The sequence below is a fragment of the Orussus abietinus genome, unplaced genomic scaffold (genome assembly GCF_000612105.2).
Source record: "Orussus abietinus isolate OABI.00-Male unplaced genomic scaffold, Oabi_2.0 scaffold16, whole genome shotgun sequence".
NCBI lineage: Eukaryota > Metazoa > Arthropoda > Insecta > Hymenoptera > Orussidae > Orussus > Orussus abietinus.
The window spans coordinates 1,384,997-1,410,827 of NW_019394714.1; the positions used below are offsets into that span (position 1 = coordinate 1,384,997).

Below are 25,831 nucleotides of genomic sequence, written 5' to 3' on the forward strand. Positions count from 1 at the left end.
GGTCCTGAATTAATTGCGATTCGTCTAAGGCCGCCCCCCTCTACCTCCACCCTTGGCTGGGAAAGGCCGGGAAAACGCCTGCAATTTTGTTTCCAAGGACTATCGCCGAATTTGGGAGTGACCACTTCCGACATCGCTTCAGGGGTGGGGGCCGAAAAGTAATAATCGCCAAATGGACGCCTTGGAGGGATTATCGGCATCGTCGGGTAATCAGCCCTTAAGGCTTGCCGAGGGGTGGCAAGGCGTGGGTGGTGCCGGGGTGGCTTCCTGCCGTGGAAAAGGGAGGAAACCCTTACGGTGCCGCCAACTAATCAGCGCTAAGACGCCGAAGAATCAACGGCTCCCCTCGCGTCGGCTTCGCTCCTCCATATTTGATTCGCCCCCTCCGCCACCTGAGAGACCCACCCCCGAAGACGGCCGGAATTAGTCGTCCACTTTCCCTGATTTGCCGCCACTTTTGCTGCCATTAATCGGAATTCCGCCGCGACGCCGGATATTTTTCAACCCTCTACTGGGTACTTGTGTAGCCCTCTGTTTCCTTTACCACCTACTCGGTAATAAAAGTTCTGTCGATGTTACGATAACACAGGGCAATTGGAGAAAGGAATTGCGACGTCGATCGCCCTCTTCCCCGTGTAATTGAAATAAGCGTCCGGCCGGAAATTAGGCGCTTATCGGGCGTATGTTGATAAAGAAAAGGGGCCGGTATCGGCTAAGCTCCCGGCATAATTACTGAAATTCATTAGCCGCGGCGAAACTAATTTCGCAACAGCGCCTCGTCGCCCTTAATCGGGAAAAACCTTGAAATTTAATTAAATTTAGGACCGCCAAAGCGGGAGCGAAAGAGACAAATGCGGAAGGGTTAACGGGTCCGGGAAAGAGAAGGAGAGAGTGGTGGAGGAGAGAGAGAGAGAGAGCTTGTTGCTAATGACGTTTACGCTACACCACAGGAGGTATGAAACTGCATGTAGAACTTGAACTTCTCTCTCGGTTAGACCGATCCAATTTCTCCTCGACTTATCTCCCATCCGTTCTTAGCCAATCAAGTTTTTCGGTGTTAAAAAAAAATCCGAAAGTTCTAGTTACGCCGTACAGTTCCGTCTCTCTTTGCGAAATAATAATTCCAATAAGGTCGGCGATTTGCGGGAAAAGGAGAAAACGAAAAAAAAACAGCCGAAGGAAAAAGGGAGGGGAGAGAGAAAAAAGAGCGGTGTGTCGTAAACCCATAAGCCGTTAGCCATTAAGGCCTGCATTTCTGCGGCCCTAATAAGGCCCATTACATTTCCGAGCCGTTCGGAGGCCTATTTTACGGGCCTCGTCTCGTGTCGTGGCAATACACCACGGCATACATAGTATAAAGTGTTGCTTCGCGAGTGGGGTCGTTTAAGACGTTACAGTACCAACAGTGAGAACCGGGGGAGTGAGAGAGAGTGAGCGAGAGACGGGGGGAGAAGGACGGCGGGAGGGGGCGGAGTGGGGTATAATGTTCCTCGGATTTTGCTCTTGTTGGGATGCCATCGAGTCGTCCCGCTCCACGTCGTCTCTTTCTCCATCTCTCTCCCTCGCTCCCTCCTCCTCCCACCCCGGCGCATCCCTCTTCGCGTCTCGCTTCAATCCTTTCTCGCTATTCCTCCTTCCTTCGACGTCTCGACCCTCTCTTTGCCCCCCCCTGCACGTTGTACGCAAACTGCAATTTATGACGATATACAACAGCGGTATTCGACTTCGTACGTCTATGTTTGAAGTAGCGAATGCGTTACAGAGGGGTTTAATAAATTTACCGAGAAGAGGAGGCAGGGCAGGAACGCGAAGCTTAAATGAAAAGACACGCAAAAGGCGCCCGGATGTTTTACGAGAAGAGCTGGGAACGTACAATACCTTAAATGGTACATCGATACGGATAATCGCGAATGAAGGACGGTGGAATCCACAGGAAAGTGGGAACGGGTCCGCAGGCGCGCATCAATCGGTCAACCTCGATTCGCCGCTCCGTCCTTCTCGCACCCGAGGGTATTCGTTCTTCCTCCCTCCTAGCGTTTCCTCTCTCTCGCTCTCGGCCTTTCTCTTCCTTCTTCTTCCAGTCCCGGCCGCTCTCCACCCACACTCGGCCGCGACACCGAGGCTTCCTTTCTATTTCTTCTTTTTCCCTGTCCTTCTGCCCCCTCCTCGCCGCTCCCTCCGCGTCCACCAGGGCAGATCGTCCTCTCCCGATCTTACGCGTAGCTGGCGGTACCTCCGTTTCCTCTTCCTCCTCCAGCGCCGGGGACCAGGACACCGCGCTCCGTCGCGACCAGCTCCGCTGCACGGTCGGCACCCGTCTGCGCCCCGCACGGCCCGCGCCTTCCTCCACCCCGCCGCCCCGTGGCAAGCCCTCTTTGTCCGCGCCTCGGCGGCGTCCGAGCGTCTACTTAGCCCGCCCGGTAAAGAGGGATTCCTCCTTGCCAGCCTGACCGCGAAATCTCCCGATAACTCGCGCCCCTCTCTCCACTGCGTAAATTACAGTGGGATCTCTATTTGCGGCGAGCCGAGGGCATAGGTTCACCCACTACCCCGATCGAGATCGCCGCCGATACGAGGGCTTTCACCGACCGTATGAACGATGCAACACGGTGGCCGACCAAGACGCGGGGTAACGGGATAAATCGTGAATATCCATATCTATGCCGTATGTAGAGACAAAGAGTACCCCATATTGCCAAAGGCTAATATAAGTGAGCGATGAGAAATTTGGCAGAGTTCCAAGTAATGGACACGTTCCTTCTCGATGGGATCTTTCCGAGGGCCCGGAGGATCCGTAGCTCGCCCTCGCGTGTTGAATCCCGTGGGAAGGAGCGATCGATGGATCGCGCCGGCGAGATCACGCGAGTTCGCGAGATCGCGTGGTCGCCGAGAAAAGTGAGCAAAACCGAGAAGGGAGGAACGTCCAGCCCTCTGCGGATGTCCGACCACCTTTGATCACGATGCGCTAGAGGTGAAACCGACACCTCGAGAAGGTCCGAAACCCCGAAATACGCGAACCCCTTCGATCGGAGAACGAATTCGAGGTCGACGAGAGCTCTGGTATTTTTATCCTTAAAGAAATCGACCTCGGTTCCCCGTAAACGAGGAGCTGATCTTGAAGTACAAGCGCCGTCTCCGCGGGGGATCGTTCGTGCAGAAGAGGGTGCATCTCTGCTCGACGATGCGCACGCAGCGGGAGGATGCACCTCGCGGGACTGCGCAAGCACAGGGCCTTCCTGATTAATTAAAGCAATAATTGCGGACCGGATAAATTATTGCCAGACCCCGGACCCAGGCTGATCTTATTTCCCCGAGAGCTGGGGATCGATCGTCGATCCTGCACGGACCGACGCCTAGAAGGTCTCCCGAGTGCCTAAATAAATGCCCTTCGTCCGGATTCTTCCCAAAACGGATGGAAATTCGCTTTTGCTCTTGACACTGTCAATGCTTCGCGGTGCGGGAGGATTTTGACCGAGTCGACGTCGCCGGCGCTTTAACGCATTCGCGTCTTATGCCGGCAAAGTGTCAGGATCTAATGGAGCGCTCGGCTAAGTTTATTACGTCTCAGGGTCGGCGTTGGTTGACTGGGTCGCCGGTAAGGCAGGGCTCTGCCTCGCGCATCGAAACGAACCGCTTCTAAATCATTCAGGGGTGTCGGCGGTCGGCCCTTGTAAACGGTCCCGGACCGGAGGTGCGTCCCAAACTCGTCCGGACGCCTCCGGTCTTGTCTCCTAGCCGGTGCGAATTTAAATCCCCTAAAATATTGAGGGGCGCTGCCTCCGAAGAGAGACGAGTCGGCTCTCCCTCTTTTTCTCGAGACCTTCGATCCGTTTCCACCGGACGGTCGAGAAGTCGGTCGCGAAGCGATCTCCGTGTGAACGTCGTCCGAACGTCATTCGAACGTCGTGCGAAGGATGACCATTAATGCCAAAGGAGAAGATGAATTATTTGACCGGCCATTTTTATCCCGAGTCCGAAACAAATGTTAATTATCCCAGGGAAAATCGCGACACCGGCCGACGACGATCGCGATTGGCGAATTGTGCGTCAACGAAAAAAAAAAAAAGGAATACGACAAAAAATAGATACATGGGGAAAAAAATCCGAGATGGAAAGGGGACAATGTCGCGCCTACCCCGGCACGTAAATTCATAACGTCGTTGGTGTAAAATAAAAATGATTACGCGTTGCGAGGGGCCGCGCGGGTATTTATGCGGCGAATGTTTATAGGCACGGCGCCGTATAACGCGGGGGCGCGTGCCCCGCGTAACGCCGCCGTTACCGCGATGCGTTGTAATTTAAATTAATTGAAAAATATGCACCGCGTGTCGGCCCGATCGTTTCTATGCACGCAGCTCACCCGCACGCACCCCTCTGCGTGCGTGCCCGCGCGCGTCATGCGGATTCGACACACACACACACACCCGCCTATGCACCTATAGTAGTCCAATTATTTTGGGCCGGATTTACCGGCATGGAAGTTCGGATTTTTTTCATGATTTACTCACGATGACGATTACGTTATTTAATCATTTCCAATTTAAAGAGACATTTTCTCTGTCGGGGTCCCGCGCCTTTTTTGGGCGACCCCGATGCATCGCCGGCGGCAAACGACATAAGTGCAACGATCGGCTGGGATTTTCCCACGGCATCGGGTCCCCTGAAAATCCGCCCCGCGATTGCCGGAAGTCCGGCGATAATTTTTTTCCGGCCGGACGATTTTCGATTTTTTTATTATTTTAACCCCGGCGGGCCGATCCCTCATGCCGAAATCCGGTCGCGGGTACAAATATAAATAACCGAATGATAATGAATCAAATCGCGGGCGAAAAACCAATAAGTTAGCCGGGGAGGGTCGGGGGGTGAACACGTACGTGTACATATGTGCGTGGTACGCGCACATATTGCCGGAATTCCGATTATACGATGGCTTTTTGCATTTCAGAGCAGGTGGCAAAAAAAGAATTTCTCGTTGATAAAAATCTCGTCGCTTAACGATCATCTACATCTTATAAAAAAACATGGAAAATCCAACCCAGTCTCGTTTTAATTCGACGAAGAATCCAGAGAAGAGGAAGGCCCAGCCTGATAGCCGAATTGTAAAAAATGTGGGTCCGTCCAAGGTTTCGAGAAACTCAAGATGGCGGCCGCGAGGCGCGCTTTCGCAATTTGTCGCCGGGATCGAATTTCTGAAAGCCGGCCATTGTAGTCGGGCCCCTTTTGGCCGATAATGGTGCCATTCAAGATACACGACTGGGCCTTGTACGGCCCGGAATGACTGCGTGTTCCTCCCCCGCCGTCTTTAACCTCCCGGCCAATACCTTCCTCCCCCCTGCCGCCCTCCCGAGGGGCCCGTCGCGTCGTCTCTCTCGGGCCCCGTCTCCCTCCTTCTCGCTCGATTTTCTTCCTCGGGAATGATTTAATTTTACCGGCCGTTTAAAAACTCCGGGGACAGGGTCCTGACCAATGGGACGCGCTGGGACCCATCGCGGACAACGGGCCAGTCATACCCAGTGATTAAGTGGTCGAGTTTATGGCCGATAAAAAGCCAACTCTGACAGGCTTTACCGCGGCTCGATGCCTGCGTTCTTTATTTAACCCGGGATTAGCGAAATCGGCTTTGCCCGTTAAAATCGAACGTTTTTCGCGGGCCGTCGAAGCGCCTAAGCGTGAGGCCCCGAGACGGGGTCCTAATCGGGCCCTAATCCTCGACTCCTCCGCCGGATCCCCCAGAAAAACGACGCTTCGCGAATCGACTAAGAACCCCTTTTATCTCCCAAGATTAAATGTTGAAAAATTTCTTAAATTAAGAATTTCCTAAGTTACGCGTGAATTGATCAAAACCCAAGACGACGAGAGGACGTGAGCTCGTTTTTTTTTATGTTCTCGGGATGAGGGAGAAAAGGAGAGAGCGAACAGAGGGGTTATTCTTTCGTGGTCGGATCAACGTGTGGGGTCTACGTATCCAAGTGACCCGGAACTTGAAAAAATTAAGCCGAGGAGCTTCCCGGCTCTCCGATTGCCGGAGAATGGACGCCGTTTATTTTCTCACGATTTCAAGAATCATACCTCTGTTGACTCTCGGCCCTCTCTAGAAAGAGGCTCTCTCGAGCACTTTCAGGAGGTGTCAAAATGTTGGATAAACAGGGGGAGACCCGCTGGCCGAGAATACGAATGAGGAAATGCGCCTCGGAATTATGTACCGTGTACACACACTAATTATGCAGCTCTCTGATGACTTTTCATCTCCTCGTAAACGATTTCCAGCGGGCAAAGATTTTTCAAGCCGTTCGTTTCTACCTCCTGCTTTCGACCGGAAATCCATGCAACGTCGTGAGAAAGGAATTAATTTCAATTCTTAACGGGAACACCTTTCACCGCGGATGAAACGCGACGCCTCGATCGGCTTCGATGATTGAGACATTTCGGACTGACTCCTTTTCTTTGATTTATCGCGGTTATTAAGATATCCCGTACACCCGAGATCGGATCATACACATCGGGTCGTCATGCCGAATCACTGTAGAAGACTCGGCGCGAGTGGCGTTTCTCGACCCTACTAAAAATACCATAGTCCGTGGAATAAAAAATAATGATATTAATAATAAACCCGCAGTGTTAATACAACCGTGTATTTCCAAAACGCGCGAAATTACCGCTTTTGGCAGAGGACGTTGAAGGGACGTTGAAGGCCCAGCCTAATGGCCGATCGACTCGCCGACAATTATACATCGCGTCTCCAGTAGTTATTAATTTTTCCCCGTGACAGGTTGGGCCTTAACGATCGTTAAGACCGGCCATAACCGTGCGTATGTTCTAATCGGCAATTAACTAGCGATTAAGCCGACGTCCCGCATAAAGTAGCGACCTTAATGCCCTCAGATGGTGGTGGACGCATTTGGCACGTCGGATGTAAACCGTTGAAGAGCATTAAGTACCTCCATGGGTATATTTATTTTGGGAAGAGATGGATGATTTTTCTCATCGACACCCGAAGGTGCCTCGATAACGGATGGGAGGCTGAATCAACGTGGAAAATCGAACGGCTCGCTCCAGATCTGTCCCGCGAGCGGAGATATCGGCTACGGCGACCATTGTCGCGGCCCGTGGATTAGCATACGCGAAAAACAGACTCATAAAGGAAAACGTCGAACGGCTGACTTTGGTGGCCGGCGATTCGCTCTTCCCATGCTAATGCGCGAGCTCGCTCTGCTCGCGCCAAGACTTGCGAGGCGAAAGGGGTACCCCACGTTAGGGAACCCAACTTTTCGCGTCTCCCTCCTTGCCGATCGTAAAGCCCCGTCTCCTGCGATTCGCGAAATTCGAAACTAAAATACAGGGAAAAGATATTAATTGTAAGAAAAATGTCAAGCAAAGGCCTCCGTACGCCTGAACGAGGGGAAATCACCTCGACTGGGAAATTGAAATCGAAATCAGACTCCACCCCTCTCCCAGGGTGAGGTCGTCCCAGGTCGACGAGGGCGTCCAACGAGTGCCCGTAAATCGCGGGTCTCGCATCCGATAATTTAGCTGTATCTGTAAGCAAGTCCCGCGCCCCTCTCTCCCGGAAGTGAAAAAATCGGCCGGCCACAAATCACGGGGCACAATGGGCCGATTGTGCGCGCGGCCCTCCAGCCAAGGCCTGACGTCTGCCGGCCTAACCTAACCTAACCTGACCTAAACTAACGGCGAGCCTCGGAAGGGTAGGCGAGAGGAGGGGTGGAAATCTATTGCCGGAAGTGAGTGTATCCCGCGACGGTGCGGTATATGGAAATTCGAGGCCGGGGGAAACTGCCCCCCCAGGGGGACGACCCCCTCGCACGCGCGCCGACAATTTAGCACTGGTCTTGACGATTTCCGGAGGTGACGTCACAATGTCCCCGGTTCAGGGTGGGGACAGGGGGTCAAGAGGTCGTGGAAAAATCGGGGAAACGGGAATTCACGGGGGTCGTCGATTTTTATTCCCCGGAACCAGGAGGGGGAAGGGGTTGTTTGTCAGACATCGGGATTCTTTCTCCAGAATCGAAATGGTTATACCTCAGGGAAGCTTGAACATCCGGCTCGGCGGTACTGCCGATAGCCATTATCCAGAAAAAAAAAAAGAATTCGGTGAATTTCAGGAAAGATGAAAAATCAAAGGGGGGGCTCCCGACTAGGGGGGCAACTCCATCTCTCGCGCCCCCTGCGGGGTCTGGGAGCGCCATTTTGCGGATGAAATTCCAATCGGGAATTAAGTCGAACCAATCGGAGATGGCGAGATGGATAGCCTCCCCCCGTCCCCCCTTTCCCCACCCCAAGGATAAGGAGGCCGATCGGGGGGCCTCATGAGAGGGAGAGAGACGCGATTCGGCCGAGGGGGGCTCTCGGGGCCGATTCATATAATGAAATGTCCGTGAGATGATGAGCTCGCAGAGCCGTAAGTATAGCGTTGCATCCTGGCCCGTGACCCCTGCCCCCCTGGCTGACCCCCCTCTGCCCCCTGAAAAACCATGAGATGTGCGAGTCGCGTGCGAGATGCGTAAGCGATTTAATTCGAGCGGATGCAGGAGTGCACTAGGACGTTAATGTACGAGCGCACAATCGCGTATCGGGCATGCGTGTACAAGTGCACGAGGTCGCGTAGACGTGTACGTGCAGCATTGCGCATTTACGCGTGAGTGCGCGAGTGCGTCTTCCCGAGGCCTCCGAAAGGGTGATTACGCGAAGACGATTAAATAAATAATTAATCCGCCGGGCAGTAACGCCGAGTTAAGGAGTCCCCTTTGAGGCGAATAATCGTGGGATTTGTTGCTCTCGTTGCCGAGGCTTTAATTACCGTAATTGGGATACTTCGTTTAATTAAGTCGCCCCGAGAGTCGATCGGGCTTTATGGGGACTGATTTATCGCGTTCTTTTGATATCTCCCAGAAATGGAAAAATTTTCAGAACGATACGAATGACTCCCCGTAACGACCCCCTCCGCCCTGATTGGGAGACTTTAATTACACCGCGATAATAATGCGAATAATTATACAACCACCCGGGGGCTACGCGATTTCGTTTCTAGGTACTCCTGAATAATTACTTGCCGGACTGTTTTATCTCGATTTTTGCGATCTGCCGTTCTATCCTTGTCAGGGGAAAAATCGGTTAAGGGAGAAGGTCGACCGCGGCGCGAGATGTCACCAGAATCTAGGGAGTAATTAGGCTCGATCCAGGATCGATAGAGTGGAATACGAGGAAGGTATCCACGTGGGGTGTAATTCGGCCGACCGAGTAATCACGGCTAATGCGTCCCTAATGGTGACTAAATACCGAATCATAGTTTGATGCGCTCTCCTGACGGCTGCCTATCGCGGGATGCTTCCCCTCGAGTCCTTCCATATACACACCTTCTCATATTAAATATATATATATGTACCTTACCGCTCATACATTTTCAGACATTCGAAAATTATAATTCCCTTCATTTTAATACCGCCGGTTTCCTTAAATTCAGCCCAAGTGAAAAGATTCTTCGAGAGGGCGCCGCGCGGGCCAGCCGATAAGGTAAAATACAATTTGAGAAGGTGCGCGAGAACGGGAAAGGACCGTTCCCGAATACAACCGAAAGTTGAACTTACGACCTCGCGATATTAAGCCATAACCTCGGTATGCACGGGGAAATTCCCGTTTTCAACCTGCGCCTCGCGCGTTCACATCCGGAGATCTGGACCTCGACTTAACTCGAGGGGAAAGATGATCGGGGGCCAGGGTTGAGTTTCGCGTCAAATACTTATCCGAATTTGATTAATAAATCACGGGGTAGCTGACTCAAGGAGGCGATCGTTGGGTGAGGTCAGCGATTCGGCGAAGGTGATCGACCTCGAAAGGACCCTCGGAAAAGGGTGGCCTTCCCCTGACGTTATTAAACCGAAGCTCGGGGGGGAAAGAACGGGGCCACGGGGTGTGTACACCATAGAGAAAGACGTATCGTTCCAATAGCGCGTTAACGAGTTCTAATGAGAGTTGGGAACGATAGTCGACCCTGGCCGGTCTAACTTTTCCCTCCAATTAAGAAACAAATAAGCTCAGGGCTCAGGGTGGCCCGCTTTCGCGGCTTCTTCCTTATTCAAGTGGTCAAAAAACGCAGTCTAAATATCCTGGCTCGTCCCCCAAGTTTCCCTCCACCCTATAACCGCTTCTCGCGAGTCGTGGCACCCGAAATTCATTTCTTTCCCGAACTCGAATTCCCTGAGACTGACCTCGCCGCTGAATTATGAAAATTATAGAACCTAAATATCGCGTCCATGGAAGGTAGCAGTTCCCGGGTCCGCCGCCAGTCGGCGCGAGCATCGCGTCGGGATAACTCATTCCCAGCCTCCAATTACAACAAGCAAGATGTCATTCCGTCATCTCGAGGAGGGCCGCACCCAAATCCCCCGCAACCTGGATGGCGCCCACGAATCGATATGTGTCTTGCGCTTACGTTCAATCGACGCATAAGTGTCCACGTGTGTTCGAGTCGTGTGAACGTAAGCACGGGACGCAGGAAACACGAAGGTTGCCGCGAGTGGGAGGGTGCTCTTATATTCCACTTATCGAGAGCCAGTGATCGTCAACCCAAACCCGCTCAGCTCTCGAATTCGAACCTGTATTACCGGCTTCGCTTCGTTTATTGCACCCCGAAGATTGCTCATTTACGATACGAAGTCGCGTGTCATCGGCGAGGACAGCTCTCGGCGCGGTTCATTTTTTTTTACTCTCGTCAAGAGATGCGAAACGACGTTTCGAGATCGCGGACGAAGCGCGCAGCTGACTTCACTCCGAAGAGTACCAGTCCTTATATCGATTAAAGGGACCTGTCGACTGCAGAATTTACGAGGAAATTATGGAAGGTTAAGTGGCACTTTTTCGGCCTTTCGGAGACATCAAGGAAGGAGATAAAGAAGTCGCGGACGGTGAGAACCCCTGTGGGCCAATAACTCGGAATTATAAGCCGAGGATGACTCCGCGCTATGGAATATTATTATATTATACCCGCGGAGAAGATATCACTTCTATCTGGGGATCGGATCGAAACTAATTTGATTTCAAAGAAACCATTGGATGACCACGTGCCAGGCCCACGTGGCGTCGAGACGAGAACGCAATGGCGGCAAAGGGTCCCGGACAGTCCCCTTCGTCCCGGTGTTTAAATTCTCCGAGAATGCGCCCCGTAGAAAAAGTTTCTAAACAAATCTCCCTAAAATTCCCGATAATTATTTAGGGTGTACAGTGCATCGCAAACGCGAATATGACGCCCCCACTCTAAATCCGCTGCCCTCCCCATGACGTCCCGAACGTGTCCGACCTCGGCTCCTCCACCCTCGTCGCCGAGGTCCGCGGATCACGAATCCCTCGTAAATGACACCCTCGTAAATCGCGTCATCGCTCTGGCACGTATTCTGAAAATTCATAGAGATGCGACGAGGCCTCCTTGCGGTATGTCGGTGCAATAAGTAGAAGGGGGGGGGTACGCAACGAGCAAACGGGGCTGAAATACGCACTTTTACGATCGCCCTCGCAGGTCACGTATCTCTCTCTCTCTCTCTCTCTCTTTGCGTATGTTTTTACAATATAAACGTTGACGCACGCCCGGCGCTCGTTACGTGGCCGGGACGTCGTCGAGACGTCGTCGGGGTGTCTTCGGGACGTCGTTGGGACGTCGTCGGGACGGATCCGCGCGGAGAGTTTAACGCCGCTGCGCCTACTTTTTTATTAGCGAGGCGACGCTATGAATAAAGCCCGGCTCGAAGAAAAATGGCGACGCGATGGCAGAAGTGGAAAATGCGGAAAACTCAAGGCGCTTAGAAAAATTCAAGACTTACTGTTCGAGGAATCGCGGACTCGAAGTAATGGAAGCGGCGCCGGGTGCAAAGCTTGAACAACCACGAGAATTTATTGATAACAATCTTAAAGATTTTACAAACTCAAATTTTACAAAGTTATGAGCATAATACGTGACTGAATCAATGGTGCTATATGACATGGAGAGACACGAGGAATCTCGCATAATCCTAACACTTACCGATGCCGAAGAGAGGACGCCGTTAACAGGGACGAAGACACGAAGAGAACTTTCGAGGCATGGACTGCGGGCACCTCTGAAATGAAAAATATACAATTAAATTAATTGGAGAGAAACGCGTCCGTTACTGTTAAATTAATTTTTCTTTTGAGTTTCAATCTCGAGGAGGTTTTAGCCCAAAGAAAAATGGCGGATCGCTGTCCAAGGAGCCGAAGAGTTTCCGCGGAGGCGTAATGGCGGCCCCGAAGAGACGCTCGACGGGAATCGATCAACGGGCAGCGCCGCCTACGCGCGGTTTCCCGATCGGTCCGCGGAGTCGACAGTGGCGGCCGGCAACTTGTTTACTAATTATTAATAAACTAATTGCGGCTTCCGTAGGGACCCGCCCCCCGCCCGTAAATCAAGGGGCCGTCGCACGGTGGCGTCGTCTTGGTTGCGCGCACCTCGGAATTAATGCTTCCCCGCTACCGAAGCGAGCCGTCTTCGGCCAACTCCGGCGCCATCTTGAAAGCTCCTCTTCGACCCCCGAATTACCCCCGAGTGTTATATTTCCCTGTCTGAGAATTCCTCGACGTTGCATCAAACCGGAACGTTAAAAATGTCGGCCAAACCGACATGTATAATTATAAAGCGTGTTCAACGGATTAAAAAATACGCGATCGGATAAGATGCCAGCGGAGGCTTTTTTCCGGCGTCGGTAACGATAAAGAAGGCTCGGTCGGCTTCCTCGGGTACGGGCCGTCGACCGCCCCGCGTCAGCAGGAAGCCGGAAATCGTGGGAAATTAAATTTTTCCCCCGCGGGAGCCGCGAATTCATAAAATCCAACATGGCCGCGCGGCCCGGGACGCCGGAGGGTCTCCGGGTTTACATCGAATACGTGTCGACCGCTACTTTTACGCTCTCCCGCTGCATGTTTACCCGCGATATACGAACTAATATCAGGGAGCACGTGATGCCGGGCCCCCGCGCCCTCCCAGTGGGTGGAGGGGCTGCCGAATCCGCCATATTGAATCGTTGCCGTTCTTGGCCCACCTCGGCCCTCCACTTGGCTCGAATCCACCGATCCTTTCGAAAATTCGCCCCCACAAAGGGAACCCGCTTAGAAAGGACGGGAACAAACGTCAAAGTAGCCGCCAAATCGACGACTAGCCTTAATTAAAGGCAGCAAGCGTAAGTAAAAAATCTCCAGAGGTTAGGAAGAGGAAACGCGCAGAGAACCAGGACGAAACGTAAAGCTTAACCCTTCGACGATTCGCGGGGGAAGAAAAAACGGAGCCTCGCGATTTCCCGCAGCCGACACGAAGATCCGCGGATTCCGCGCGCGATTTCCGCGATCCGGCCTTTCCCGGGCCGACGCGGTGTCGGTTACAGCGGAAATAATGTCGGTGCGTTTCGGCCGAGGGGTGCGAGGTCGCGGGGGTGGAAGCCGGGGCAAAGGGAGAGGGAGGGAGACGGAGGGAAGCCGGAAGAAGGGGTAGGAGAGAGAAAGTGGACCAGAGGGAGCAAGAAAGCGCGCGGGGCGGGGGGCGCGGAGGGAGCGAGAGAGCGAACGGGGGCGAGAATATTGGTTGGCTTGTAATACCGAGAGTGGAGGAGAGGCAGGGACCCGGCGAATATTAAATATATTATTACATTCATTCTCATTTCCTTTTAGCCCCGGCACGCCGGCTCGCCTCGTGGCGAGCGACGGCCTCGAGCGCGCACCGAGAGCGAACAAGCCGTTGATCGTGCAAGCAAATGAACTTTCGTGGCATACCCGACTCAACGTGAACGATCCACTCGACTCTTCCCGAATATGCACTTAAACCGCCTCTTATTAGTTTGATTTATATTTTAATTAAGTCTCGTTAAATTTAACTTGAGCAATTTTTTCGGCTCTTTTTATTTAAAGCAATCCGTTGTCACGTGGCGTTAGATTTTCCACGTCCTTCCTAAATCCTTGGAAATTCCCTCTTCTCACCAAATCTATCGTTTGGGAGTCTCGGTCATAAAAGAGGCGTCTCGTGTAGAAACGCCCACGTGCGTCGTGTCCGGATGTAGTACACCGGCCGGCCGATAGGAGGACAGCGCTCTCGCGAGCGCTCGCGTGGGCGTTTACCTCGCAGCCTTCGAGCGGATTAAGTGGTCGGGATAATGTCGACATAAGGGGATTACTCTAATGGCCCGAAATCGAAGGTTTCGAGAACAATGTTTCCCCCCAAAAAAGATTGAAAATTAGTCCGAATCCTTTTTTTTTTGTCATCGACGGAAGACGAGCGGAAGGACTCCTCGAGCGTCATCGAGCTCGCAAAATGGCGGACAAATTGCCGGCACTCAAAGTACCCCGGGGTGGTAACGGGAAGCGTTTTCGAAAATCCGATAAACCGCGAGAGGCTATTCGCTGCCGTAAAAAATCCCTTCCTCTCCACGGATCGTATCGGCCCGATGACGCGCCAAAATAGAAATGGCGTGAATTCAATATCCCGAGTTTTCGGAAATTGTCGCGGATGCGCGTCCAAGTGGACCGACGCGGACGGCCCGGAACTGAAAACCCGAGAAAATCTAGCTATCCGGCCCTTTCCGCGAGAACTTCGACTCCTGACCCTGGATATTTATTAAACTTCAACGGAAATTATTGCACGGTTCTTCTCAACCCCGTATACAGATCTGGGAAGAAAATTATTGGTAATGGATGGGAGGGAAATCTTTTTTTGGATCGTTTCAGGAGACAAGCCAAACGGATGACGTACTGACGGTACAGCCAATTTTCGCGCGATTTCCGGGGGGCAGGAGACTGACTTCCGGTGTGCGTTTACGGAAATGCAGGGACGGGGACCGGGGAGGAAATTGCTGGGGAAATTCGAAAATTCTCTCCCGCCACCCAGGAGCTCATCCCGACCCCGTTCGACCAATGCTTTCGTCCGTGCCGGGACTCCGGTAGAAAAGAATAGCGAAACTCCCCGCTAGTACCCAAAATCCAAAGTAAGACATCGAAAAAAATAATGAACGTAAAAAAATACATATCCAGAAAATGAAAGGGAGAAAAATCCTAAACCGCCATCAAAGGATAAACTCCTCGACAGATTTATGGGGCGAGGTTAAAATTGTCGACATAAATTGGCCGGCAAGGATTTAACATTTTTTTTTTCTCTCCCTCTCTGACGGAGTCCATCTCTCTCTTTCTCTCTGGTCGTCGGAAAATATTTCCGACTCGACTCCTTGGACCGGCGGAGATACCGATCTGGCTTTGAAAACCCTCGGAATGATCGATCATCGGAGGAAGAGAGAAGAATCGAGCCCGATCCCGGGAGAGGGAGAGAGAGGAGGCGAGGGGTATTGTGCCAGAACGAGGGACAAGAAGATACGGGGACCGCGAAGAACCGAGGAAGACGGACGAAATCGGGACACGACGGGATGGCAGGGTCAGGGGTCGCCAGATTAATCGGCCCGAATGTGAATACGAATTAGAGACTCTCCGACGAAGACAATGACAGAGGAGCCGACCCGGAGACGATTTTCTATGCTGATGCTGGTAAAAAAAAAATATATATATATAATTCCAAGGATGACTAAAACCCCCGCGATAAATATATAAATTTACTTTCTTATAATAAATGTTCATATTCGAAGGTCTCGGGATAAATCCTGGTCTTTCGGTAAAGGGCACACCCGGTGCATCGGAGATGCAGGCCGGAGCCCCATCCGCGGTGCAGCGACACCGCGGATTCTCCGCAGCGATCGCGATCGCCCTCGCATCGATGCGAGCCCCGAGATCGGTCTCGCGGCGTTATTATCGGATATCCAGGTGACGTTTTATCGGCGGTTCTCCGCGGTGCATAATTGGGCCATTGTGTCCTCGCGGGTGGTCCAGCGGTCGGACGCGCCGCGCGGATTAGGCCCCGAGATCGAGATCGATCGCGGATCCGCCGCGATATCATCCCCGATAAATCCGGGGCGGTTCTGGACCGAGGATTCCCGCGGGCCGTTCGCGGCCGGCCTGCCAGATTAAAAAGAATTCCCAGCACCCTCCATCGACGCACCTTCCCGTGCCCTACGCGCGTTTTCGACATCTTTCGAATTTGGGGCTGCACCCTCGTGCTCGTGTGGACTCGTAGATGATGATTTTTTTTTTCTCACTCGTAGCGGGCGAGTGAAAAAAAAATAGAGAATAGAAATCGAGAGGGAATTTGAATAGAATGTTAAGAAAAATAATCCCGTAAACCGGCGTTCGTGATAATTCCGGTGACTACGTAGGTAACAGGGAACGTCTCGATTTCGCCTCGAAATGATCTCCCACCGGCGGTTCCGGGTCCTGGGACCTTATCACCCTCGTTATCAGTGGTCCTTTGGCGTTAATTCCGTCGCCGATATCGGCGCGGCGAGACTCGTGGAGAGGACAAAGGACGAGGCCCAATGTCGGGTCCAGGGCCGAAGGTGAGTTCGAAGCCGGATAGGGCCGGAGGTGGAGACATAATGGGACCGTTCATAAGGGTTGGCGCCACCCTATCTCCTGTGGCGTGATAAAGCGCACCGTATCGTGCATTTGCCCCCGATAAGCCGGCATCGGGTTAGGGCTTTCCCTTTCTGCCGGTGCCGATGATTCTCCGGAACGCGAGCGCCTCCACCTGCGAGATGCCCCGATCGGAGTCGATCTCTCGAATCGGTGTAATCTCATGAGAATTATTAAAAAAAAAAAAAAATCATCAAGAAGTCTCACAAAAATCATCAAGTAAGGGTGGTCCTGGAGGGTGCGAGGATTTCGAGCGGTGTATAAGGGGTGGCGAGGGGAGGCCCGTAAAATCCACAAATCACCGAATAAACCAGAACAATGACGCGGCAGGGGGTGGCCGGGGGTGGGTCGAGGGCACGTACACACACCCCGAATACGACCGAACCCCCCTCCCTGGGACGATAAATTTGTCGACGGAGTCAATAACAGAGGCTGTTTCTGTGATTTAATGACACCCTCCGCCCCGACCAGGGTGTACCGCCTGTTTGCGCGTTTTCACTTTTGAGCCTCTTTAGTCCATCGTCGGGCAGGTCTCTCCTTTACCGACCACCTCCACCCTCGCCCCTCCGAGGGTTGACGGTTTTTCGAGGGCTTTGCGCGCGCTCGAATTAATTCGCCCCTCGCCCCCGGGGGCGGGTCGGTCATTTAATTGTTGCTCGAGTCAATTACCCCCCTCGTTCCATAAATAATACCCCGCTCCTCGGGGACGCGTAGGAATAGTCGCGGTACGGACCGGCCCCGGATTAATTCGCCCTCTGTCGTTTTCCATGTTTTCAGTCTCGTGGGGTGAAGTCACCCCCGATATCCGATCCCGCCCCTAATTCCTCGATCCCTCCATTTTCTACCCCTTCGGTGGCTCCGAAAAGACCTTCGAAACCACTTGACAACATTTAAAGGAATTATTTCCTATTGTCCCCAAATAACTGAGAAGCTCCCAGAGTCTAGTGCGACGTCGGCGGGAAAATTCAAACCGCGCAGCTCCTTACGTGGGACAGTGCGCCGAGTTACCCCGCCGACTTCCGTCAGCTTAATCCAGAATCGGAAGAGTTTCCGGCCGCGCCGGAAGCGATGGGTTAACGCCGGCACGCTCGCGCGCCCTCGCGGCGCCTCCCCCAACTATTATGCGAGGCGACGTTTATCGGCATTAACGTCGGCCGCGACCGCCTCAAGACGCGTTTTATCGCGGGCGTGCTAAAAGCAAAATCTCCGCGATACACCGGGAGACCTTTTAGCGTCTACGCGAGTGAGAGTCAACATCGCCGCCCGTAAAACCAAGGCGCGAGCCATCTTGGCCGAGCCGACGAAAGTCCGCCATCTTGGCGCGAAGCAATGATATCGAGTTAAATCGTCGATAGAAACATTCGACGGATCGTATCCTTCTCCCTTTCCCTGCCGAAAGGTTCTCTCGCGAGGAGCAGGAAAATCCCCACCGGAAGAGTCTAACTCCGGTATCCTCCGAGATATGCGATGGCAAAGTCTCAAGGTGGACGCGCGGCGTCCCGTCGAGGGCGCATGCGCTCTCGCGTGCGCTCGGATCGGTATCGCGCGAGTCGCGCGATCGGTCGCACCGCGCCCTCCGAATGGCGACGCGAAAGTTCATTAGAGAGAGGCCCGGCGCGTGCATTAATCAAGATTTTAATTATACCGCGAGGCGCGCGCGCGTAGCCGCGACGGCGCACGCGCGGCCGCTCTCTCGCTCGGGCGCATGAGCGGGGCTTAGAGAGCCGGGACTCTCTAATTAGGGCTCTCCTCGAGGCTCGAAGATTAAAAGCCGGGCCTAAGTGCTGCGCCACGATGCGCCGCTCCCTCGCTCCCTGCCGGCGCCCCACGCCCTCTCTCTCTCTCTCTCGCTCCCGCCTCGCGCCGCTAATGACGATCGACCACTCGCCAAACGACGCTGGAATCCACGCCGGTGGGGCAGCGCCCGAGCGAGAGAGAGGGCGCGACGGGCGGCCCGCGAGCGCGAGAGAGAGGGCGGACCTAAAGTAGCGCACTTAGATATCGGCTCGGCCCAGACCCGGATGTAGCGGCGCGAAGTGGCTTCTCGCGAAAATCGATCCGAACGAGCTTTTCCTGGCCGATTCCGCCCCCAAAGCTGACATCACCCGGGACGGGAAAAAAAGAAAAACAAAATTTCCCATAGAAAAAAAACTTTTTTTCCTCATTTTTTTTTACAGGTTATCAGAATTTCGCGTATGGAAAGGTGACGCGGAAGAGTTCAGAGACTGGTCCCTCTTCATCCAAACTTCTCTGGATATTTAAACGTTTGCACATATTGTCCCAGCCCCCTCTCCACCTGTCCGGCTCGATGGCGAACGACAGGTCGCCATATTGGAACCGAGCTCTACAAACGACGACGCCGCGCCCCCGATACACCGTCGATGCTAATCGCGCCGCGAAAGTTGCGGGGCATTATAATTAATGCCCCCGCATTTTAAATGCAATTAAACCGCGCAATTAGCGGAGTGGCGTCACGAGCGTGTCCTTCGGGGAGCTAGAAGGAGAGGGAAGGCTCGGCGGGGCGGAAGAGAGGGGAGGGGGCCGAAGTGTCGGCGACGGCGTAGAAAATTAAAATTCAAATTAAACGGCCGAGTAGCGGCCAGTTAACAAGCTCGTTAACGGCTATCGCGAAATCAATCACCCGACCGCGTTTGAGCAATCGCCAGTTCGGCTGAGGTGGTTGCCAGGAGGAAGGAGAGGGAAGGACGAGGTACGTAGGAGAATTGTGCAACGCAAGTCGGAAAATTCGACACGGAGGTGTCTACCTCGGATAGGTATCGTTTACTACCGAAAAATGAGGTAAAGAGGTGTAGCGACCGGTCGCAGGTCGATCGGATGCGAGGACCCCGAAGATGGACTTTCAGGGTGAGCAATAAGAGGGTGGTGTCCAGTTTGTCCAGTTAGACCTTCTCGAGCCCTCCGCTCCCTGGACCATCCTATCTCTAGGGGTGTCTCTAGGCCTTCCACCCTTCCCAAGTATATCCTCCTCTCTTCCGCGGGGCCAGGGGAAGAGGGGCACGGATTCAATTATCCGATATTAAACTGCCCCTAACCGCGTCCGTGTTCCGGCCCCTCTCTGTGTGGGTTCAAATGTTCCCCGCCAACCTCCACCGGAAGTATCAGGACGGATGGAGCCTGCAGTTGCACTTGCTATTGCACTTGCTGTTGCACGCGCCCCTTGCACGAAACGCGACACAGGTCGAAAGGATTCCCGTGTCAAGCGCGATCGATCAGCTGATCTTCGATTTCGAGCGCCCGCTTTAAAAAAAAAAAATTTCGCCCCCTCCTCGTCCTGGTTCCTTCAAAATTGGACCTCCTTATCTTCTCTCGAACGTTTTAGAAATATTAGAAATGACAAGAATAAAAATAAAAAATAGGAGGATCCCCAAACGTTAAGGGTGCAACCTGGGGTCGAAATGGTCGGCCCTTGTCCCAACCGTGCGTCGCTGTAAAACCCGTGAAAAAATCCCGGCGACCCCGAGAAACTTCGAATTGGCTTTCTCACCCCTTTCTTCCGGGAGGGGGGTGACCACCGATAGCGAATCCTTCGACCCCCCCCCCCCCCAAAGGGTCAGCCATCTTGGATTGGCTCCGACCCGTGGAAAAAAAGTAGAGCGAGAGGGTTAGCCCTGCCACCCCTTCGCGGGGGTCGGTATAAGCCGAAGGGGCGGCCCAGGCGAGGGTGAGGGGGGGGAAGGAGCTCTTTTATTAAACGAAAAATTGGATCGCTTGTCGGAATGCAATATTTCGACGGATTCATTTGGTGGAAACATTTCTTCACGGGGAGGAAATTCAATCAAATCCAGAAGGTGAGAGAGAGAGGGCGAAGGAGCAGGAGGGAGAGAGAAGAGGGTCTTCAGGGATGAAGAGGGGGAGGAAGGTGGAGGAGGACGGACACCCTCCCCCGGAAAGGCGCACGAGAGGTCTTCGTTGTTTCAATCTCACTTTGTGAATCTGCCGTAAACTGCGCGAGAGGGGTGAGTGTGGGGTAGTTTTCGGGAAACGCTTCCGATTAACTGTAAACGGTCCCCGTGGGGAGGGGGTGGAGGACCCCCTGGACCCTGTTTCTTCCCGTAGATCCCGTCTCCCTCTGTCCTCCTCACCGCGAAGGTTTTGTCTCAAGGAGTCCCTCGAGACGAAGAGGACGATTTCTCGACCGGCGACTCGATAGTCGGATCGACACCCCCCGTTGACAAGGTGCGCACCTCGACAGGACCGCGCGGATGCAGGTGCAGCCACGGCGCCGAGGTGGAGGAAGGGAGAAAACCAAAACAACAACAATAAAAGAAAAAAGACAACAGAGAAAATAAAAAAGCACAAAATGACGCCTCGTTACGGCCGAGCGAGTGCGCAAAGCGCGAGAGCTCGTTAAGCGACTTTCCAGGGGCCTTTTCCCGCGAAACGTAATCACGAATGGGGGGACGCCCCCCCCTGCCCCCTGCCCCCGGTGCGCGACTGGCGCGCCGCGGNAGAGAGAAACCAGCTACGTATATATATATATACATATATACAGAGAACCAGAACGAAACTCCAGGTGAAAGGCGAGACGAGGAGAAAGGAAGGAGCAGGGCAGACAAGGGTGGGGGGAAGGCGCCCCCGCGATCGGAGGGGCGAACTTTTAACAAGTTTCTACGCGGGAAATTACGAGAGGAGAGTAATTAAGGGTGATTAGAAAAAAAAAAGGGAGGAAGAGAAGAGAGGGAGGAAAAAATCGTTCTCCCATGACGAGGGTGGATGGGAATCGGCATCGATCGAAAATCGCGGCGCTGATCTACGGGGGCTCGCCCGCTCCCTCCCCCGAGCCTCCCGCTTCGGGGGGAGACGGGGGGTTATCCTCCGTAAGGTCGAGCCAGCTCGAGAGAGCGTCTTCCGAAGGGTTGTAGAACATTGGCACTAAAATATAAAGTGGCTTTCGGGGTGGCATAGCAATGGGGTGCCTATCGCATGCATTCACCCGGGGACGCGCCGACCGGGGACGCCGGGGGTGCGGGGTGCTATTGATCGACCGGGAGCCGGTCGACCCTCTCGTGTGCTTCTACCTACGGCCACGACACCACCCCTCCGTGCTGAACATGCACTACCCCTGCGCTGCGTCGCGCTGCACCGCGCCGAGGCCCACGAGGTCACCCTCGGAATCCCCGAACCCTTGTTCGCGCTGAAAAATGTGGGGGTGCACCTGGAGGGAAGCCCCTGCTCCGCCAGGTGGTGAAACTCCACCTCTGACCTGGCCCTACGTGCCGCAAAACGCGCTACCATCCCCTGCGCCACCCCGATGTCCCCGTCGGCTAAGTCACCCTCGGGAATTTCAAGAACCACCCCCGCATAGTGACATTTTTTTTCCCTCATGAAAAGGATCGTGAAAATGAATCGATGACTCGTTGTGGGAAAATCCTCGGCCGCGATGACCGCGGAAACGGGCGGTTTGGGGTGGGTCATGGCTGCGAGGTTCATCCCTCCCCATGGGGACCCATAATTTCGTAATCAATCGTCCCGGCGGACGACATCGGGACTCCTCGCGCGGCCGGACGGGGGTAAAAAAATAATTAAAGCCAAACGTCAATGCGTAATACAAGCGGTTTACGCGCACCGGGCGGAAAGCGCGTGTCGGCCATCGTGTAATAATAAAACATACCCGGCGTTTGCCGTTACCGTGATACGCGGTGCCGTTTTTCCCCGGGAAATTTACCGTGAATCCAATAAAAATTTTAAACACACCGGAAATCGTTGCGCGCCCGATTGCAAATAAAATCGGGGCCGAAAAAAAGGGGGGAGGGAAAAAAAAGAAATGGAGAAATAAACGAGTCACCGGGGAAAATTTTAATCGCGCGCCAGGGAGTACTCGAAGAGCCGGACGGATAAAAGCTGCGATCGACGTCAAAGGACAAATGTATGTATATACGCGCATGTATTTACATATGTATGTATAACAAACGAGGCAGCAATTTGAGAAGTGATTTTTGCTCGGAAATGATTTATTACTCCCGGTCCCCCTTCCCCCGCAATTGCCGCGACAGGACCAAGGACGAGGGCGAGGGGGACGGCGGAAGGGAGAGGGGGATAATGAAATTGCACTCATCGTATGAAATTTAATATTAATCCTCGATGTAATACGAGAGGGAGCCCCAGTGCGCAAACTGGCGAAAAAAATGGTCTTCCAGCCTCGTCTCAAAGTGCGCGATTTAACGATTCCAATTGACTTATAATTAAAACCTTCGTTGCAAGCCGAGTCCGATTCTGCGATAATTTAAACGTTCAAACTGTTCGGAAAATGATTACGACTTTTTTTTTTTTTATTTCCTCCCTTTCGTCCTTGTAATTCGAAAAATTATTCGCGCGTCAAAGGTGCAAGCTCTAAAGTTTATTACAACTTGGGCGCGTCGGTTAAAAATATCCTGCAAAATTAATATTCACGCCATTCCGGGAATTTACACGTATTTAGGAATAATATAAGCTCGCGTCCACTAAACAGAAGTACAGGGTCGATAATGAAATTACAAGAAATAATCTAATTAGAGAGTGTTAGCCATCCGCGTCGGTGTCGTCCCGGCTTAACCCCTCGTTTAATCTGCTCTCTTTCATCGCTAATTTCCTCTTTCGTTCCCGATGCCTCCATTTCAATTAAGGACTCCATTAGTCCAAGTTTGAGATTCCCCATCCCGGGCCAAATTCGAGGCGAGCGTAAACAGTCTAAAAAACGAGGAGGCAATTATTCCCGAAGAAGGACAAAGTCCCAAAATTGAAACATTTAATTCCGAGCCGATGAATACAATCGTACAATTCCAAAGTCTCCCAACGAGGAACTCAAAATAATAATTATTTTATCAATACCAGCAATATTCACGTTTCACGTCGTCCCGATTAGGGTGCGTCCTTTGGCTAGGGAAAGAAAATAAATAAACGGCGGAAATAAAATTTCGAAGGACCCTACACGAGGAGGAAATTCTGCGGAGAGGGAAAGGAGGAGAGAGATAGAGGGAGCTCCTCGGCGGGCAGTCGTGTCCTTCGAGCGGATCGCATCCTGCATCCTTGTCCCACCCACGGGCTCAGGCGAGAGCACGGCTTATACACTCGGTTAGACTCGCCTCACCTCTCGCGTTTAGTCCTGTGCCACCTACCGGCTCGGCCTGTTCTCCTAATCGCGACAGGACGTTTTCGCGCCTTCCCGGGTCGCCGCTGGCGCCTTCCCGGCTCCTTAGGGATGCTGCGCACCGACGTCCTGGCAAGAAGGACCTGGTCATCCCTCGAAAATCCCCCGAAAAAAAAAAATCTCGCGATACCTAGACACCCCCCGACACATCAAGGACCAAAACAAAGACGCGAAGGACTCGAATTCTGCGATGAAAATTTGACAAAGAAGTTCCCAAAATTCCCTGAGTCGTTTAAAAAATCCCCACGAGATAAGTCGAAGGGGAGCGGGTCTTGGGAGGTTTAAGGACGTCGAAAAAAAATTAAATTTCCTGATTTTTCAATTTTTTGGGACTTTACAATATATTCGTAAAACTGGAAGACCGGAGATGAGATGGGAGCGATCGGCCGATATCCGGAGGGCGAGGAGTCCCGGGGGCCCGCGAAGGATCCGGGGCCCAACGAGGGACCGAATTTATTCCGGAAGGACGATCGACCCCGAAATGCCTCGCGCGAGAACATCGATTCCGTCGCGATGGATCGATGTAAACGGTTGTTAATTAGCCGGGCCGAACGGGACGGACTGGAAACCCATGGGGACCGGAATCGGTTATCTGGCTTGTCGGCCCTCCGAACAGGGAACATCTCGGGTTTCGATAAGTCCTACAGGTTGTAGGTCCTTGAGGGATCCTTCGGCCCTGCGCCTCCGCATTATGTCGGCTCGAAAGAGGATCTAGATTCCGAACGACGAAATTTAATCCGCGAACCCGGCCCGACGAGTGCATCGCGGCAAGAGAGGCAAAACTGGGCCCGAAAAATCCCAAATGGGTCCTTGAAACCGATCCCCGTCCTTATTAACGCCGCTGGACCCGTCGACGGTAAAAAGGAATTCCGTGTCTCGAGATGCCAGGACATTTTGACTGCCGCATTGTCAGGACAAATTCCAGGTGGAACTTAAAAATCGGAAGGAAAAGTTATCCGGAATGGAAACGTCCTGGATCGTCCCAAGGAGGAATCGTTCGTCCTGGGAGGACTTCTCCTAGTAAAGTCACTTTTATCCTAGAAGGACTCCTCCCGTAAAATTCTCCCTAGTCCTAGAAAACCTCGGGAAAGGTCCCTCCAGGGCTGCACCCCGAGGCCGAGGAAAAGTTTAACAAGGGGGGCCGAGGGCAACGACTTATTAGATTAATTAACGTAATCCTAATGGGATCTCATCTGGAGGCACAATGTCGGCCCCTCGATATCGCGGTATAGCCGGGAATACGAAGGGACTCGAGCCAGGACCAGGACGAGGACCAGGACTGCAGCCGAGGTGCACCGACCCTGTACTCGGTGCACTGTATACACCCCGTGTATTACTGACAAGATAGCTCGAACAATGGCTTCCATTACGGGCGGAGGCTGCCTTGTGTTAATGGGCAAATTGTGTGCTAAGTCATTTAAACGCCTACCCCGAGGAGCCGGAACTCCAGGTCGTCCTTAGGAGACCGGGACCTTCGCCTTCATAAGAGTAGGGTAACAAATGTGGCGCAATAACTAACAATCGTCGATATTTAATTTTTTAACGTTACTCGGGTACTCACATGCTGCAAGACTACCTGCCCCCGGGTTGTCCAGGGCTCCCAGGGTTCCGTAGAATTTCGTAGACCACGAGGTGCCGGCTCGGCCAATCGGGGGCGTCCTCGCTCCTCTCGCCGGCTCTGGCCACGTGGCCGACCGTCGACTCAGGGGAACGAAAGAAACCGAGAAGCAAAGCCCCTCCTGCCTAGCAGGAAACGCGTAATCACGAGTCCCCGCCCTACATTTCGTCACTTCCGGTCGACACAGGTGATTCGATACGCCTTTCCCCGACAACGACTACTCGGGAAGGGAAGCACTGGCAATAATCACTGATTCACTTATGTCCCGATCGAGTCTAAGTAGTCCCGAGCCGTTCACCTGTGCAGGTGCAGACCGGAGGCACCTAGGATTCACCTGCAATTTCTCTGGTTGCACCCTTGGCTAGATTCGCTAGATTCGACCGCAAAGTCTTTACCCGCTGCACCCGATGTATCGACCTGCAGGGGACATCTCGACGATAAGGGCAGGAAAACGGGCATCGGCCGATCGACCCAGGGGTGCAGGTGGAGAGGCCCACCTGCGAGTGCTCCGACCTGTATGATTTATCTATTGACCTGCACGCGACATC

The 25,831-nt window shown here is 53.2% G+C and overlaps 1 protein-coding gene across 1 annotated transcript in view; it reads right to left on the minus strand.

Moving 5' to 3' along the window:
• Positions 1–25,580, minus strand: part of LOC105696948 (LIM/homeobox protein Lhx9) — a 157,696-nt gene extending 132,116 nt beyond the window's left edge. The window contains exons 1-2 of the mRNA XM_012419833.2: positions 25,227–25,580; positions 12,029–12,104 (exon numbers count right to left, since the gene is read on the minus strand). The gene's annotated coding sequence lies outside the window, so the exon portion shown is untranslated. The remainder of the gene's footprint in view (positions 1–12,028; positions 12,105–25,226) is intronic.
• Between the last annotated feature and the right edge of the window lie 251 nt (positions 25,581–25,831).